This window comes from Aphelocoma coerulescens, chromosome 11 (assembly GCF_041296385.1).
Source record: "Aphelocoma coerulescens isolate FSJ_1873_10779 chromosome 11, UR_Acoe_1.0, whole genome shotgun sequence".
Classification (NCBI taxonomy): Eukaryota; Metazoa; Chordata; class Aves; order Passeriformes; family Corvidae; genus Aphelocoma; species Aphelocoma coerulescens.
In genome coordinates this window covers 2670540-2684731 of record NC_091025.1, presented here as the reverse complement: position 1 = coordinate 2684731, position 14192 = coordinate 2670540, and positions in this window count along the sequence as shown.

Here is a 14192-nt window from a genome sequence, read left to right as displayed (position 1 = left end):
ATACTCCTGCTGCTGATCACCTACTTAAAATAGATTAAAAAGTCTGGAAAGTGAGGGGGTTGTTAACTTTATTAATGACTTTATTATTTCTACCCTTCTGGGGTGAACAGAAAAGGAGCCCTGAGGCTGTGAGGAGGTGAGTGGGTGCCACAGAGATGAATGCTGAATCCGGAGGCTCTGTGGTCCTTCCAAACATGGATTTCACTTTGATTCCCACACTCTGAGTGGGAGGCAGGACCTTGGGATTGTCCTGCTCACAGGAGTTTGTAATGAACGTTACTCATGTCTTGGTACAAAACCTCACTGGGGGATTTCAGGACCAGAAAGACCAACGGGGAAAATGACTGTATCCAGCATTTCCCATGGCTGCTTGGGATTGTGGAGGCTCACATTCATTAATGTCCTGGCTCTGATTAGATCGAAGCTTGATTAAAAGATGCTGGGAAAACAAAGCTTCCCAGATTGGCTGCAGAACTGACCAACAGGCTGGGAATGAGCTTGGAGCACAACCTGGGAGCTCTGTCCAGCTAATGGAATCCAACAGGTTTGTGTTTGGGATGCTGCAGGCTTTAGGGATGCCCTGGTTAGCCTTTCTTGAAGTCCCAAAACGGCAATAAAAGGTATTTAGAGGGAGTGTGCCAGGGGCAGCTCCTTTTAGTAACTTTGGATGGAGAAAATCCCGGTGCATTCCCTGTCACAAAGAACTCTTCTCCTTCCCCTGCCGCTTTCTCTCTGTGGAGTATCCTGAGAGTATCCCCAGGAAATGGAACCAGCCATGGAACCCCTTCCTCTAAGGAAAAGGAGCTCATTTCGTAGCTCCTTTGCTTTAATAGCTACAATGACTTTAAGAGTGTGGATTTAGTTTGGATATCAGGAGGAAATTGTTCCCTGGGAAGGCGGAAAAGCCCTGGCATAGGGTGCCCAGAGCAGTTGTGGCTGCCCCTGGATCCCTGCAAGTGTCCAAGGCCAGGCTGAACATTGGGGCTTGGAGCAGCCTGGGACAGTAGGAAGTGTCCCTGCCCATGGCAGGGGGTGGGACTGGGTGAGCTTTGAGGTCTCTTCCCACCCAAACCATTCCATGAGTCTCCATTTGCTCCCATGAAGGCAGACACACATTAACCGCTGTGTTCAGCTGCATCCCCACCAAGCTGCATCCAAACCACATCTGGTGGGGGTCTCCTCCCTAATTCTGGTTCCTTTTCTTTTAGAAATTGTTTACAAGCTCAAAAGGAGGCAAAGAGCAGCTTCCCAAAACCACTTTTACCTCCCAGGAGCATCACCCTTTTTCCCCTCAATACTCTCAAAAGAAAATTCTCTCCAGGAGAAAAAGATGTGTTCTTTATCATTTATTTTTTCCCAGTTGTTTTCCCATCTACTCCATTCTCAGCCTTTCCAAGTCTGAAGCATCCCTTTATTTGCTGGTTTACTGGAAAAGCTGTTCACATCTATAAACAAAGCTTATTCTTCCTGATTTTATCTTTCTCAATTTTATTGTTTCCGGTTGTTATTCAGTCTGGACGATGCTTCCATGGGGACTTTCCGAAGGAGAGAATCCAGAGTGACATCAAATAGCATCCAGGAATAACAGTAGGGGGTGATTATAAATGCATGACTACCTTTTACTGGAAGAGTGAAACAGGCAGGAAGAAATTTGGGCTGGATGGGATCAGCCTGGGAGAGCTCACCCTGAGGGAGATCAGCTCCCATGCTTGGGTGTTCCAGCATCAGAGTGAGACTCAGGGAGAAAAGGATCAATCCCCAAAAATCTCAAAAGTCTCCTAAAAAGAACTTTCAAAGCTGAAAGTTCACCTGTTTCTCCTCTCCACATGGGAATGAGGGAGGGAAGTTCCTCTGTCCTACACTTTCATTCAGCCCTTGGTCTGACACCTTTTCCTTCCAGGATCTGTTATTATCAGGATTTTAAAGCCCAGTTTGGCTGCACATTGATCCTCCTCAACTCCTCCTGGAGTTTCCTGGGGAAAGGAAATGCCTTCAATCAGTTTGGAAGTTTGGAAGCATCTCCCTGACTACAAATCCCTTGGCCAAACCTATAGATTCAGTTACGACATCCGGGGTATTTTTTGCTTTCCCATTCCTTCCTCCGCACTCCCCATTTAAGGAAAGTTCATCTGATTTCTGGAGGCTGCATCCACGATTTTCTGCGTCTTTTTAAAGCCCTTCCAAACGAAAGAGCTCACGTCATCCACTTATCAGATGGGACAGCGCTGCTGGATTTGCACCAGGAGCTAACGGATGAGAAGTGCTGGAATTCCACGGAGACACAAATCGGGTGGATTGGGAGCCTCTGCAAGATGCAAACCAGGCAGGACGAGCCCGGGAGTGTCTGAGCAGCAACTCCAAACCCAGAGCATCCAACACAATTCCTGTTTTTCTCTCTCTTGCTCCCTGCAGCCTCCTGGCTCATCCCACAGTGCCCCATGGGAACCCTCGCTCTGGAATCCTTCCAGTCCCACCAAACCCGACCAGGAAAACCCCTCATGGGGCAGCAGCCTTTGCCACACTGACAGACCTCACTGCAGCCTGCTTTTCCCTTGCAGATTTGTCTTCCTTTCCTTTGATTTCTCCACAGGAAAATTGCTCAGATCCTCCAGGAGTGAAGAGCAATAAATCTGCCTAAAGCAAGAACAATCAAGCCCTGTAAATAATCTCATTTCTTTAACTTGAAGGGGAGGAAAGAAATGTTCAGGGTTGTAAAATACTCTCCATCAACATTTCAGTGTCACATCTGAACCATTTTTTGGCATTTCTGCTCCTCCTCTGGCAAATCTGGGGTTTTTTGCTTCATCCTCAGCATCATTTTGTGCATCCACACCAGGGCTTAGAAATCAAGGCTGGAAAATCTGGTTGGGTTTTGTCGTGTTTAAAAATTGTTCATATTTATGGCAGAAGTTTAGGGGCAAACAGGATCCATGTAAATTCTTCCACATGTGATATACTCTGGGATTATCAATAATCCGATTTTACCAAACATTACAAGTTCTAAAGGTGGGAATGGGGAAGCAGACCTGGAAGGGGATTTTCGGTTATGCAAGGTCACTCCAGAACCCGCCTGGATGGCAACCACGATAAAATCAACCTCAATTTATGGTTTGGTGGTGGTTTATTAGGTCCTGACTTGAAGTTTTAGGTACCTTCACCCAGTTCCTGAGCAGCGCAGGAATAACATGGATGGGGCATGTGGGAATGGGGACGTTTTCCAGCTGTGGTGGCAGGGCTGGTGCCGTGCTGGATACAAATTCCCAATTTCACCTGGCCGAGCCAGATCTTCTGCAAGTCATTACCGAGCTGAGATCCTGCCCGGTGAAGGGCTGTTTTCCAAGCCTCCAGGTGAATAAAGCCTTCAAAAGCACCAAAATCCAGCTGCTCTTCCTTCCTCACGTCCCAGGGCTTTCTTTAATAAATCCCATTCCGGGGAAGTGGAAAACAGAGTTGTTTTCTGCTTTGGGAGCATTTCAGCCCCGCTCTTTTCACTCTTTTTTCCCCAGAGGCTCCAAGGACCAGGAGCCAGATCTTCTCCCGCCTCTTCCATGGAGAGGGAGGGATTCCTGGTGGGAAGGACGTTAGAGATGTGACCCCTTGCCCCCCCTAGGAATGGCCACATCAGGAGGACAGGGCTGGGACAGGAAAGGGCAGTGGTCCTTTTGCTTTGGATTTTGGACAGGGATTTCTGCCAAGCTCCCAATCCCACCTCTCCTCATGGCAACAGTGCCAGATATTCCATCTGTGCCCTCGCTCCCAGCTCTCCCTCTGGGCACTCCAGGAAAATCCATTTGCCAGGATTTAGGATTTCTGTAAACACAGACTAAATCCGGCTCTGGGTGACAAATGCCCACGTCAGGCACCGGCTGCCGAGTGCCAAGCTGGCATCCTGTCTGCAGCCAGGCACACGTGTGAGGCGTCCGCGCTCATGGAATTGCTGGACTTTTATGGGCATGGATACGGGAGGCTTTAAACACTCGGGATTTCTGTGCTTTAGGATGTGTTGGCTCAGATATCGCTCGGAGGTGCTCCGGAGAGGACACAGAGGGGCTGGCACAAAGCAGAGGCACTGCCCGCCCTGGGATGCACCATCCATCATCTTCCCACTAATGGATCTTCTCCCACTCCTGTCCTGGTTTGTCCCAAAACTAAACAAATACGGCCTCTAGTTCCAGGTTTTCATCCTTAGGCAATCATGGCAATGACAAAGATACCCCAGATGAAAACCAGTACAAAATGGTCTCTGACAGGACAAAAGGAAGGAATTCCCAGGAAACTTCCAACCCATGGAAAAAACCCACATGGCTTTGAGTGGCACCGCCACGGCAAAACCCGGCATTGAATCAGCAAAGCAAAACCCAAACCACTGCCAAAAACAGGTGGCTGAGGACTGCTGGGAGATGGGATCATGTTTGGTTTCTGTTGTCTCCAGAAATAGGAAGGAAAAGCTCTACTTTATGGAGTAAAAGCTGAGCGAGCAGGGCACCATTTTGCATGTGGATTTGGAAGGGATTGTGACAAGCCTTAAAATACACAGACTACCAGAAAACCGCCTCTGCACGTCTCACACTCTCTTCCCTAAGGAATTCCATGACTCCAGAGGTGTCTGTGCCTGCTCTCTTTGAAGGGAACAGCAAAACTTGCACTGACAAAAGCAAACCCGAGCCCATTAAGTGTAAACTCTCACAGGAAAACCCATGTGCACTTCTCTGTGCTCTCCCAGCCAAAATTCCTTCAGCACGCACCTGCTTTCTGTTTGTTTTGGTGAAAACATGGAAAAGTTTGGGCTTTGCTGAGAAACAGTTCTGATTTGTCTAAAAAAAAACTTTAAAAAATTTAAAAATTCAAGTAAATCATCGTTTGCTGATTTAGTTCCACCCTTTGGGTTTTAGTGGGGTTTCCATAAAACCCTCTGGTGGAGCCAGCTCTGTTAATTGCCAGCATTGTGCTCGACTCCACGAAGGTCCTGCCTGTTTTGTTTGTTCCTCTGAGTCATCTCACAAACATTTTAGCAAAAGGTCCAAAGACTTACAGGGAACACAGAGAAGCCAAAATCACCAGATGGAGAAAAGCACATCTTAAGGGGATGACATTTGGCATGAGAAGCAGAAGAGAATCAGGGTTTGGTTTGATCTGCCCCAAATTATCTCACCGCTTCTACTCTGCAGGAAATTGTTGAGGCTGAACAAAAATCAGGATCAAGTTTTAGATCATTTTCTCTTTACACATTCTTTTGGGACCCCACATCTCTCAGTATGCAACTTATTAATTGCAAATCCATACACACACTCACATCCCATCTGATTATTTGGGCTTCAGCTGACCCTGCAGAGGGAAGCAGATGAAAGCAATAATCAGTTCATTCAGCTACAAAGAGAAAATTAAAAAGGAAACAAAAAAAAAAAGAAATGAAAGCTAGACAAACATATCCTGTTCTCATGGAAAACAACAACAAAAAGGGCTGAACTGGCAGGCGAATTAACAGAGCTCTTCCACACCTCTGTCAAAATGGGATGCTGGAATCCATGGATGGCAAAGGATGCTGAGCGTGGACCACGCTGTCCCTGCTGTCCCCTGGTGCACCCCACCGTGGTGCTGGCCAGGGGAATTCGGGGAATTCGGGTCATTTGGGTCATTTTCTGCCTGGTGGCAGCTGCCAGCCCTCAGACTCAGGTTGTTGATGCTGGAGCCTTCCACAAAGCTTCCCTGGCTTTTCCCGGCAGCGGAGTGGGAGGAGGGCGAAGGGCAGAGACCCGTTTGTCAACAGGGCCGGGCTGTTTGCAACGTGTCCCTTCAAAGATGGAGACGTCACATCCCGAGCACCCCAGGGCTCACTTCTCAGTCCTGCCCTCATCCAAGATGGGAGGAGAAAGAGGCAAAAGGAAAGGATGGGACTTTCTGGAAGAATCTTGACTGAACGATGTTTTCTGTTGGATGGAGGTGCTTCCCTAAAGAAATCTCACAGCACTTACATCAGACCAAGGAGAGTTTCTGGCTATTTTAGACAACAAAATCAAGTTTTTCCATTGGTTGGTGTAAAAATTCCAGCCTTTTCGCCTTTTCCTTGCCCCACAGAGCTATGAATCAGATCTGTGGGGTTTTTCATCATACTGCGATATTTAAAATGATTATTGTTGTTGTGATTTAATCTGATTACTAAAACAATCAGGGACGTTATAGCAGAACAGCTTCAGTGCTTGAGGGACAGACCAAGCTTCTCACTCAGCTGGGGGAACCCAAAGGTGTCATTTCCCCTGGAAAAATAAATGATCGTGCTGGAATTAACTGCCTATCACCCAAATAAAAAGAGAAATAACTACAAGGGGACCACCTGAGAGCTGGGAAAATCCAAAGTTTTGCTAAGGAAGAGGAATTACAGCAGCTGCAAAGCCAACTTTGGAATTACGTGCAGAAACGACTGCTTTATTTTGAGCTTTATTAAGCTCAAAACAGTTCTCACCATGAATTCCAGGGAAAGCAGGAGAGCCTGCTAGGGAAGAGCTGAGGACAGCACGTATCCCGTTACATTTTTGAGTGCCCAGATTCAATTTTGAACTCAACACAAAACCCACGAAGAGAAACCAGGAAAAATGAGCCTTTTCAAATCAGGAGAAATGGACAAATTTCAAATAAAATGTCTCCACCTCCAGTAAAATCCAAAATTAGGCAACAGCCTCATGCTCTGGGAAGTTATTTCCCCTTCAGTCATCTATGCTTGGCCCCCACTGTGCTGCTTCCCTTTAGTCTCGGATCAGGTTCATAACATCCAATGTTTGCAGCAAAACGCACTGGAATTGCACCCAGCTCATGGGAGCAGGGCTGGATCACAGCTCCTGTCACAAACTGGTGCTTCCAGTGGCATTTTTATTCTGCAGCAACTTTTCCAAGGACAAGCCTTGACGTTGTGCAGGAGCCAATGGCACAGGGAGATGCTTTCTGTCACAGGGGAGGCTGGGAGTGAAAATGAGAGGTTGTGTGCAGCCAGCAGAGCCAGCAGAGCTCTGAGTGGCTCTGTTTGGATGATGTTTTTATGTCTTGCAAGAATCCTGACACAAATCAGGGCTGGAGCACGCTGGGGGTTGTGTGGATGCCTGGCAAGAGCCTTCTCTGCCACAGTTTATGGTGCAAGAGCTCAGCTGCAGAAATAAATGTGGTCAACAACGCAGCTGTGCATGGCTGGAGGTACAAATGCATGTTTGGGGGGGGGGGGTATGGATCCTCACTGTGGAGAAGCATTTCCCTGACTGGGATATTTTCAGCCAAAAATTTTGAAGTTTAAAAAAAAATGCAGTGACTTTGCACTTCACCTTCTCCAGGCAGGTCCAGCAGATGAGAAACCCATTTTTGGCCTGGAAACTCCAATCCTGCAGGAACCCCACTCAAGGGAACCAACAGTGTTTTCAAATTTGGCTTACAGAGAGGGATCACAACCATTTCCACAGACCAGAACATCCCGGGATGTTTCACATTCCACGGATCCTATTGGCATTTGGGGGACAAGAAGGCAGCAAAATTTTGGGATCAAAACCCCATCAAATTGATCATTTCTCTTTGAGCCTGCTTGAGGATGAGATGCACAACAACAACAAAATGTTTTCAGTCTGGACTGTCAAGGATGGAAGGATGTTTGTGGTGAGGGAGAAATTTACCACCCACCGCTGTTACTTTGGTGTCCGGTTTCTGTGGTCACACTTTATTCAGTGACTGCAAGACACCAACACAAAAACAAATTCCAAGATATAAAATGGGATTTCCAGATAATGCATTATTTCTTCAGGGAAGGAAAGAAAAAGAAACAGAAAGCTTTGGATTGCTCTTTCTCCCTGCTTCATTGATCTTTTCATGTTTTCCAGCATTTTTGTGGGATTTTTTTATTATTTGCAGCGATGACTGGGAAGACCCTAATCCTCTGGGCTGTCCTCACGTAGGTCCATGTGGGGTCAGCTCCTCATCCAGTAGCACCACAGGCCTGAAACAAAACAAAACCAAAAGCAAAGATCATTGCCAGTGATACAAAACCTCAAACTCTCGTCTCAAGGATTGGTTCAGCCACCAAAAAATTTGGATTCCGGCTTAAGCAAACCAGCCAAAAGCCTCCTGAATTTGTGAAATTCAGCTGGAGTTTCTGGGACTCTTGGAAGGAAGAAAGGATGGAGGGATTTGGCCTTTTTTCTGCAATTTTCCATGGTCCCAGGCTGATGGCAGTGGGGTGGTATGAAGGAGCTGCAGAGCAGCAGTTTTGGGAGATGATCCAAGACTCTGCATCGTGGTGGCAGGAGCTCAGGAGAGTCGATGCTTTCTTTCCCAAGCCTTTATTCGTTCATTTAGGCCAAAAAAGAGGAGGATGTGCCAAGGTTTGCTGCAGTTTGGGGGTTCAGGTGTGATTTGATTTGTGTTGCAGAACTCCTGAATATTCCAAAGTCACAGTGTTGCTCTCCAAACCCAGCACTGTCCTGCGCCTCCACACCCCATCCAAAACTCACACTGGACTTTCCTGTCAGTCATCACACCTAAATACCCAAAAAATCCACTCAAGAAGCATGACCCAAACCCTGATCTCACCCACATGAGGAGAGAGCTGCAAATTACAAGAATTACGAAGTCTCCTTCTTTCCTCTATGGATTCCTCACACCTCACTTTGCATGAACACTTTGAAGCCCCTTCCATTCTCCCTTTTCTCATGGAGAATGGCCACTCCATGGCCTCATCCTCAGAGCACTCAGAGCAGGCCCTGTGCTGGCTCAGAGCAAAATTCCTCAGTGGGAATGAGGAGGATTGTGAGAGAGCACTCACATATGCTGGGAGCAGCTCTGCCTTCCAGAGGGTTGCATGAGGTTCCTGCCCACTGGATCCGTGTGCTCCTCGGGATGACGTATCGTGTTACTAATTCCCCTAATTGCATGTCTGGGCTAAAAACAGGCTGAGTTTTCCTAAGAAGTTCCATTCTCCATAACATTACTTCAAACACTGTGGTAAACCCGAGTCGATTTTTCAGCGATGCACGTAGGTTATAAATCAGGGGAGAGATGCAGATAATGTTTACCTTAAGCTTGTTTATCTGCCTCTGCCACTCATTTGTTCTGGGGTTTGCCAAAATGCAGCAACACAAGATAGAGCGACTGGAAGGGATTCAAGCTTTCCTTCTCCAGGCTCCTACTGCGTGGAGCGTTTCCAGGAGCGCAATGCCCCGAAATAACCACACGTAAAACTCTTGTCCCAAAGAAATTCTAGCGGGGAAGTGCACAACTAGATGGTGATTTCCTTTCTTTTCAAGATCCCAAATACTGTGTCCCATTGAAGCAGATTTGCTCTCAAGTGAGTGCACATTCGAAGAGGAAAGATCCTCAGGGAAATCTTGGATGCGGGACAGCTCTTAACAGATGTGCCTCTTTGCACGGCGTGTCAGGGATGTAAGGCCCTGCCTTGATGTGTTTTGATAATTTAGAGATTATTTTGGGCTCCAACTTTGTCGTCTCACTCAGAACAATTCCCAGGAGACCCCCAGGAGATGCTGAGTGCAGGAGGTGGGGAACGCGAGTTGTCCCTGAGCCGCCGCCGCCGCGCCGGCTCCGTCCCCTCCCACGGGGACCAGCAGGACAACGTGGGGCTGAGTCATCGGAGAGGAGGACACGGCCTTGGCAGTGCAGAGCAAGAGGCACCAAGGCACTTGACTGAGAAGTGAAGCAATCTGGAAGGTGGAATTTTTGAGGGGAGTGGGCGTTGATTTTCCAAATGGGACTTTTTTTTTTTCCCCCAGTGGTGAACATCAATCCTGCAATTTGCACTGGGATCAGGAAATGACACACATGTGCATTGTTGCCACCTCCAGAAGGAGAGGGGAGGCTGCCTTTGGCCATGGCCCAGCAGCGGTGAACACGCACTTTTGGGAAGAGCATGAGCTCACCATGGAAAGGCCACTCGCAGAGGGAAGCGAATCGCCTTCCTCCTTTTAGTGCCAGCATCTTCCCTAGAGCACCAGGAAAACATGGAGACATGGAGAAACTCTCCTTTGGAAACACAGAAAGTGCAGGAAGATACTGCCCAGCAGGCAGCCAGCACAGGGGTGGAATTCTGTGGGAGATTTTCATGGAGTTGTCACTCATTGCCCCTATTTCCTCCTCCCCACCAGCGCCAATTTGGGATGGGTAGCAACACCCAAGGTAAATTCTGTGACGGATTCAGGAGGAATTCCTTCATGGAAAGGGTTGCTAAGCATTGGAATGGGCTTGCCAGGGAGGTGGTGGAGTCCCCATCCCTGCAGGGAACGCCTGGACGTGGCACTCAGTGCTCTGGGCTGGTTGGGGATCGGTCACAGGCTGGACTTGAACATTCCCAATTCCAGTGGGTTCTCTTCCTTCCTCAGATCTCCGTCCACCCTCTGCTGGACTCCACCAATGGAGCCAACCTGCATTTGTCACGCATGTATTTATCCTGAATTTTTTTTTTCTTTTTTTATTTCTCTTGGATAGCTTAGGAAGCAGCAGGGAAGTGAAGGAAAACACTCAACTTTCAGATATTTGAAGTGCATTTGAGGGTGGGATGGCTCTGGAGCAGCCACTGCCATGCCAGAGGGATGAGCTTATTGCCACACATGGGAGGAAGGATGTGTGCATCACTTCCCAGCAGCAAATGCTTTTCCTCTTCTTGGTCTTGGGCACTTCAAGCCTGGAAAAAGTGGATTTTTACAATTTTTAAGTGGTGAAATTATGATGCTTTGTATTTTCAGAGATCACTCATAAACCCAACCCTCCAATTTTCCATCTCTCATCATTTATTTAAATTACCAAGATCCACATCAGCAAAAATTCTTTCAAGGGCATCGTTTTGTCATCAAGATCATTACAGGCAAGGGACTAATTATGAACAAGTCTCAATGAGTCCTTTTCCACACCACACACAGCTGGAGCAGAGTCACGGACGTGTTTGCATCTCACTGTTACTTTGCTGTGAATAATGGATTTCCTGTTTGCCAGGACTGATGAGCTGGAGAAAATAATGACAATTAAAACAAAAATATTGGATAACTGGCCAGAAATCCAGCGTAATGTGCTTTTTAAGGAGAGCAAGCTTGAGTGGTAAATAAAATTGGAGCCCAGCCTGGTTGTTTTTTATGTCAGAGCCAAGCGAGTTCAGCTCTGGACAACATCCAGGGAACCTTTCCTGCTTGGGAGAGGAATGGCAGGGAGGGTTTGATGAGATTCTCCCTCACACAGGTAAGGAAAGAGAGGCTGGATGCAGGGGACACCTTCCTGCTTTGTGCCGAGTTTGTTGGTGGTGACCAGATCCAGCAAACCCCTAGAAATTTTTGGGACGATTATGCTTTTCCCCATATCCAAGAAAAAAAAGGATGAACAAGATCTTGAATTGGTCTCTGCAGAGAAATCTGAGCCCTGCTCCTCATGAACCAAGCCCGAGCCTCTCTACCAACTCAGATTATAATTGGACACCTCAGCATCTCCACCTGCCCCCCCAGATTTACACTTTCTTCCCCAAAGGAGGGACTTTGGATGCTGGTGGAGCAGTGTCATCCCACTTTTCCAGACACAGCTGGTTTGGTGTGCTCCAAACCAACCTCTGAGGTGTTTTCCTCCTCTTCCTTGATTGCTCAGTGCACATTTTTGTGGGCTAAATTAATGCATTTTTGGAAGTTGGCAGCTCATTTACAGCCTCAGATGGTCAAAACCAAGGAATTTCTCTTGGCCTTGGATTGCGTTTTGTGGGCAATCCACAAAATCGTCACCGTCGGGGAGAGTTTCCCTCCACCACAAATCTGGTCCCCCTTGGCTGAGCTCAGTCTGGCAACTTCGTAAAATTCTGCAGGACACTCATCCCATGTGCCCTTAATTAATGGCACACATCTTTAATGAATCAGGCACCCCTTGCATTCCCAGATTTGCCTCTCCCTCTCTCCGAGCCCTTGGCTGATTTTCCAGCAATGACCCAGGGCAGGGCGAGGCGGCAGACGTGACCTGGTCCCGGAAAAGGGGTGGCAGAGCAGGAGCTAAAATTTACCTGTCCCACCCCCCTGCCTTCCCCAGGCACTGCTGGAAGCATCTGGGTTGTGGCATCTCCTAAGGCAGTTCCTAAAACATGGAGGGAATATTGATACCAGACGGACAACTGTGGGAGGGTATTTTGCAGGCTGGAGATGTTTCCTGGAAATCCAGAGTGTCTTCCCCATCTCCCTGACTCCTCTTCTAAAATAAGAGATGATAAACCCTAAAAGAAACCCTCCTGTCCCCAATTTTTGGGGTTTTTTTTCCCTTCCTGCTCTCCTGGCTCCTTCTGTGCTGCATTTCCCTTAAATTCCCCCCATTTTCCCAGCTCCAGAGCTGAATTCCTCCCTCTGCCACTTGGAAGTGCCTTTCCCCTCTTTAGAATATTTTTTCTCCCTGCTGAACCACAATTTGTGATACCTGAGTTCTTCCTAAAAATCTCTGCTCATCCTGAGAGCCTCAGCCACCCTAGAAATACAGCAGAGAGCTCCTTTCTAACTCTAATTTTAATCAGGGTTTCACAATATTTAATAGAAGGGATTTTTTCCTGTAAGAGAGAGAACTGGGACAGCGAATCCAGGAGATAAGTTTGGAGTGGGAGGCCAGGTATTTTATCAAACCGAATCTAGTAGACACTGAACAAAACTCAAATGGTTTTAAGGTTCAGAGTGCTTTCAAGCTCCTTCTTTTTTTCCAAGTCACGGCAGAGAAAAAGAGCCATTTGTTAGAAAAACAGTGTCAGGGAAGGTCCATGTGACATTTGCCAACGTTCTATCATCAAAGCGAAATCTCTGACAGATCTGTAAACAGCAACTTTTCATAGAGATGTCAGCAGAGCCTCGAGCTTGTGCCTCTCAGCACAGCGTTCCTGCATCTGCAGCGAGGAGAAAATGCACGGAAAAGGATCAAATCTCCTCACGCCTTCCCTGGTTCTCACAGGTTTGGAATTTACATCATAAAATTGAGGTTTTCCTTTAAAATCAGAATAAAATACTCCACCCTAGGACAGGCTGAGGGCATCAGAGCTCCTCGATTCCAGATCTTGGGCAGTAGGGTGGGATTTGGCTGGGAAAGGTGATCCTCCTTCCAAAATAATGTCCTAGGAGTTATCAGGGACCATCCAGGAGATGAGGATTGAAAAGTCACCTCTTTCCTCAATGCTCTCAGGGGCAGAGGTTGCAATGAGGGGCTGGGGAGATGTAAAAGTGAATTAAAGTCACCCCTTACCTCTCCCAGGAGTCTCCAGGAGCTCCTTCAACCCTTCATGGATACGGACCCAAAGCAGGGCCCTGCTCTGCACGTGCCAGTCCTGCTGGGCAGGGCAGGACTCATCTTGTTCTGCTTATCCAAGGATCAGGTGCATTTTAATTTGAATAAACAAGAGCTTAAGATATTACAAAACCCTTCCAGGAAGCTGAGTGCGAGCAGCTTACATTTATTTTCTGGTTTTGCTTCCCGACCAGTCTGATTTCTCTGCTCACCTTCTGCATTCTCTCATTTAAATATTATTTAAAATGAATCCTTCCACTCCAGCTTTGACTCCAGACCCAATATCTAAACACATCTCATGTGAACCTGCACTGTAATTAAAGGCATTTGCTGAAAACACAAATTTCTGTCATCTTTCTGAATTTTTGCTGCTGTTTTTCCTTCCTCTCTGTGGGACACACACTCAACTTGCTCTCAAGAAGAAGTGAGATTTTATTCCATATTTTTTTTCTCTCAGAGTAATTTTAAGCTCCCACTGATTTTTAGAGGCACTCAAAGGATGTGCTGATGCCTCCCAGGGTTGTGCCCACCATCCCCAGAGTGATTTTCCATGGGTTGGAAAGACCATGTGAGAACTCCTGCTAGAACTGCTGCTGAAGTGACAGGCCCTCCACAACAGCAGATTTTCACTTCATCCATATTTATAGCAAAATGGAAACAAAATGTGCTTTAAAGTAAACAATAGAATTTCCAGAGTCAGGCTGATTTTCTGGCTTTGGTAAATTCCCAACCAAAAGCTTTTCACACTGGGAGCAACCAGGGAAAGTTAAAGCAGGGAGAATGAAATCCCAGCCTGACCGAAGGCAGTGGGAAAGTGGCCACTGATTTTAACAGGGCCAGATTTTGCCCAAAAACCTCTATAAATTGGGAACTACTACTAATTATAATACAAATTTGGGAGCTAAACAAGGGAGCAAAGCTGGTGG